Source organism: Littorina saxatilis, linkage group LG13 (genome assembly GCF_037325665.1).
Source record: "Littorina saxatilis isolate snail1 linkage group LG13, US_GU_Lsax_2.0, whole genome shotgun sequence".
NCBI classification, from domain to species: Eukaryota; Metazoa; Mollusca; class Gastropoda; order Littorinimorpha; family Littorinidae; genus Littorina; species Littorina saxatilis.
The window spans coordinates 25392396-25398051 of NC_090257.1; positions in this window are offsets into that span (position 1 = coordinate 25392396).

Here is a 5656-nt window from a genome sequence, read left to right on the forward strand (position 1 = left end):
CAGTCGATACTGGAATGAATGTTGAAACATTGTAAACCTAAAAAAAATAATAATAATAATATTAAAATTAAACATTCATACGAGTTACTATCTGTGTGACTTGGAATAAAGTATAAAAAGTTACTATCTGTGTGACTTGGAATAAAGTATAAAAAATTCCATCTCACACTGCATTAAGTCTCAGGGCTTGGAAACATGAATACACGCATGCAGGAAAAACAAGTCGCGTAAGGCGAAAATACAATATTTAGTCAAGTAGCTGTCGAACTCACAGAATGAAACTGAACGCAATGCCATTTTTCAGCAAGACCGTATACTCGTAGCATCGTCAGTCCACCGCTCAATGCAAAGGCAGTGAAATTGACAAGAAGAGCGGGGTAGTAGTTGCGCTAAGAAGGATAGCACGCTTTTCTGCACCTCTCTTTGTTTTAACTTTCTGAGCGTGTTTTTAATCCAAACATATCATATCTATATGTTTTTGGAATCAGGAACCGACAAGGAATAAGATAAACGTGTTTTTAAATTGATTTGGACAATTTAATTTAGATAATAATTTTTATATATTTAATTTTCAGAGCTTGTTTTTCATCCGAATATAACATATTTATATGTTTTTGGAATCAGCAAATGATGGAGAATAAGATAAACGTAAATTTGGATCGTTTTATAATTTTTTTTTTTTTTTTACAATTTTCAGATTTTTAATGACCAAAGTCATTAATTAATTTTTAAGCCACCAAGCTGAAATGCAATACCGAACCCCGGGCTTCGTCGAAGATTACTTGACTAAAATTTCAACCAATTTGGTTGAAAAATGAGGGCGTGACAGTGCCGCCTCAACTTTCACGAAAAGCCGGATATGACGTCATCAAAGACATTTATCAAAAAAATGAAAAAAACGTATGGGGATTTCATACCCAGGAACTCTCATGTCAAATTTCATAAAGATCGGTCCAGTAGTTTAGTCTGAATCGCTCTACACACACACAGAGACACAGAGACACACAGACACACAGACACACAGACACACGCACATACACCACGACCCTCGTTTCGATTCCCCCTCGATGTTAAAATATTTAGTCAAAACTTGACTAAATATAAAAATTGGGTAGCGCCGTATACTGTATGGCAGCTCGCTTTCCCCAGGGAGAAAGCAGCCCGAATTTCTGTGAGGTTACCCTCATGGACTATATAAAATCTTATCCTTATCCTTATAATTGTTAAGGACATCAAAACATGGTTCTCGGTGAAAACTTGACCGAGGGCCATTTTACGACGTCCTTGACTCGAGTGTGCGCTGCTTCCTGGGCAAGGTAAAGAACACCGAAAATACTTCAATGCCGTTCTCGAGCTACGCTGACTTTTACAAAGGGTACAGCTGACACGGCTTACGTAATCTGGTTTCCTGGTCATTTGTGGGAAAAATCTGTCCGACAAAGAAGAAGAAGAAGAAGTGCGCGCAGAGAGAGAGAGAGAGAGAGAGAGAGAGAGAGAGAGAGAGAGAGAGAGACAGACAGACAGACAGACAGACAGACAGACAGACAGACAGACAGACAGACAGACAGACAGACAGACAGACTTTCCGCACTCGTTAAAATGTCAGTCGATACTGGAATGAATGTTGAAACATTGTAAACCTAAAAAAAAAAAATAATGATAATATTAAAATTAAACATTCATACGAGTTACTATCTGTGACAAGGACGCATAAGAAGTATAGCAACTAAATATTAATCCGCTTACCCATTGCTCCTCTTCGCACCTCGGCCTGTGAGTCGTCCTTTTCCTGAGTACTTGCACACAAGTTTTGCGTATGCATACTTCAGTTCGTCTGGAAAAGGCTGTTTTGAATTCTTGTTCGCAAGTTGAACAGCACGACTGTATTTGACCACGTACACCAAATCGTTCTTTCTGGAAAAGTCTGCCAGCCGTTCGGTAAGATCATTCCAACTTCTGAATGTTTTCCCCAACTGTCATTTGTGCCATTTCTCAGCGATTGATCAACGGTGTGGTTATTATGGATGTAGTAAGTGTCGAATTGTGAGAATGCACAGTTATGTCCGCCAAGTGGTTTTAAACACTGCGCGTATTTGCACCAAGTAATAACGTGTCACATCAAAATAGTTCTTTACCTGTCAGATAGTTTAGCGCCAAAAACATGAACCAATGATAGCCCATGGATTAGTAAGTCATATGATGTTGGGGCGGGGCCAATGAACTAATGTCAACACAGTAAGTATCAACCAATGTTTGGCTCCGCCCCCACATCACGTGGACTGGGTGGCCGAGTGGTAACGCACTTGCGCTCGGAAGCGAGAGGTTGCGAGTTCGACCCTGGGTCAGGGCGTTAGCAATTTTCTCCCCCCTTTCCTAACCTAGGTGGTGGGTTCAAGTGCTAGTCTTTCGGATGAGACGAAAAACCGAGGTCCCTTCGTGTACACTACATTGGGGTGTGCACGTTAAAGATCCCACGATTGACAAAAGGGTCTTTCCTGGCAAAATTGTATAGGCATAGATAAAACAATGTCCACCAAAATACCCGTGTGACTTGGAATAATAGGCCGTGAAAAGTAGGATATGCGCCGAAATGGCTGCGATCTGCTGGTCGATGTGAATGCATGATGTATTGTGTAAGAAAATTCCATCTCACACGGCATAAATAGATCCCTGCGCCTTGAGTCCGAGTCTGGAGATACGCGCGCGATAGAAGACTTCATATATATAATCACGTGACCCATAAACCCATCGCCTGTAATTAGATCATAATATTACCGCTTCAGTTCTGAGACATCCTGCTTGCTGGCGCGCGCGCAAAGAAAAACAATTCCCTCTTTATCTTCACTTCTGATGCTCATCCTATTGTTGTTGGCACTCGGGTTTGTTTGTTTGTTTGCTTAACGCCCAGCCGACCACGAAGGGCCATATCAGGGCGGTGCTGCTTTTGACATATAACGTGCGCCACACACAAGACAGAAGTCGCAGCACAGGCTTCATGTCTCACAGAGTCACATTATTCTGACACCTGACCAACCAGTCCTAGCACTAACCCCATAATGCCAGACGCCAGGCGGAGCAGCCACTAGATTGCCAATTTTAAAGTCTTAGGTATGACCCGGCCGGGGTTCGAACCCACGACCTCCCGATCACGGGGCGGACGCCTTACCACGAGGATTGGGACTCGGGTAACAGGGAGCGAAGGGCAGTGCCCCACCTAGTGATCGAGTGCCACAACCCAGACTTTTCCCTTAATATATACTGGTTTTAAACTCCTGCTTCCGGATTATACAAAACACATTAAAACATGTATTAAACAATGGCGACTGCACGTGAGAGGGAACAATAAAGAGACCAAAAAGCAATGTACTCACGTTAAAATGACGAACACGGAACGAATAACAGCGACGTTTCGACCTAAGGGTCTTCTTCAGGCACAAAAACACAAAAATACACACACAAAAAAGAAGAAGAAAGACGATAGAACAAATGAAGAGAAGAATAACTGACAAAACAACTGCACTGCACAAACCAACAAATGACAAAGACTGTCTTTGTCATTTGTTGATTTGTGCAGTGCAGTTGTTTTGTCAGTTATTCTTCTCTTCATTTAATCTATCGTCTTTCTTCTTTTTTGTGTGTGTATTTTTGTGTTTTTGTGCCTGAAGAAGACCCTTAGGTCGAAACGTCGCTGTTATTCGTTCCGTGTTCGTCATTTTAACGTGAGTACATTGCTTTTTGGTCTCTACATTAAAACATGATGACATTAACGAGAGGATAGCTGTTTTCTCTCAATTTTACTTCCCTATAGGTCAGTATTACGTGTTTGCGCATGTTCTTTATATTTTTTCTTACAATGTTGTCACTTTTAAACCTTTTAACAGGTGGTCCCGAGTTTTATCATTTTTTAACGAAACTATAATTGAATTAAAGTCCATGTTTTTAATGGTCCTTCCCTTAGGAAGTCAACGTATATAAAGGAAATATTATTAATACTCCTCTTACAAGGACCTTAACATATATCTCTTATTGCCCCCCCCCCCCCCCCCCCCCCCCCCCTCCCGTACTCATGGAGAGTGGGTCCTGGGTCCTATCACGGTCGGGCTTGCTTGATCTTGCCCTTTTCTTTTCCTCCTCTATTTTTTTTTTATCATATTACCCCAGTCCTGTCCGAGGCCAACAATCTATGCCTGTAGGACGTTAATATATCTTGTAAGTAACTGCGCTGGCTGCAAAATTCCTCAAACGGGAGGTGATTTTAGACAGGCAAGGCACTGGTTTTCCCTTGAGACATGAGAAAATGACTTTTTTTTCATTTTTCTCTGATGGATTGGCTCGCTAATTAAGAATGATAACCACAATAATTTAGAAAAAGAACAGTTTAAACTCTGATGTCATCGTAACACCCAGGAACATGTCTATACTGGTTTTACCGCGCTGGCGTCAAACAACACTTTTCATCTCAAACTCCTTACGACCAGACAAAATATATTCATGTCCTATAGGCATGTATTGTTAGCCTTTTAAGAACATGATCTGGGTTATAGGAAAAAAAACACCGAACGAACGAAAATTAAGGGGCTTAAATTAAGGTCTAAATTGCTTATTATTGGTTTATACGATAGTTAAAAAAAATTTTTTACATTTAAAAATAAATCGGGAGCTGGTTAAAAACAGAAGGATGACGGGAGTGGGGTTGATAAGATATTTAAAAATATCTGTTAAGATTGGATAAAATTGAGTACTTTGTATCACCTTGGTATAAGTGGGGTCCACATACGTAATCTGGGGGGATGGGACGATAAAATCGAGTGTTTATTTCATCCCAATGATGTTAAAAGTTATACAATCAGAGCCACATTTGGTTTACAAACAGTCAGACAGAGACTTAAAGTTTAGTGAAGAGCGGCTCTGCAGTTTCTGTCTTCTGCGTAGTGAAGAAAAACCGGCTTCGGAGGCAAACGCCTTTCCACCACGCCACAACCCTTACAACATTTTTGCGTGAAAACTGTCTGTCTGTCTGTCTGTCTGTCTGTCTGTCTGTCTGTCTGTCTCTCTCTCCCTCCCTCCGTACCTCTCTCTCTTCCTCCCTCCTTTGCTCCCTCTCTCTCTCCCTCCCTCCTTACCTCTCTCTCTCCCTCCCTCCTTTGCTGTCTCTCTCTCTCTTCCTTCCTCCGTAACTCTCTCTCTCCCTCCCTTCTTTGCTCCATCTCTCTCTCCCTCCCTCCTTACCTCTCTCTCTATCTGTCTTTCCTTTGCTCCCTCTCTCTCTCCCTCCCTCCGTACCTCTCTCTCTCTCCCTCCCTCCTTTGCTGCCTCTCTCTCCCTTCCTCCATACCTCTCTATCTCCCTCCCTCCTTTGCTCCCTCTCTCTCTCTCCCTTCCTCCGTACCTCTCTCTCTCCCTCCCTTCTTTGCCCCCTCTCTCTGTCTCCCTTCCGCCATACCTCTCTCTCTCCCTCCCTCCTTTGCTCCCTCTATCTCTCTCTCATTCTCTTTCTCCGTACCTCTCTCTCTCCCTCCCTTCATCCGTACCTCTCTCTCTCCCTCCCTTCATCCGTACCTCTCTCTCTCCCTCCCTTCCTCCGTACCTTTCTCTCTCCCTCCCTTATTCCGTACCTCTCTCTCTCCCTCCCTCCTTTGCTCCCCCTACGCGGTTC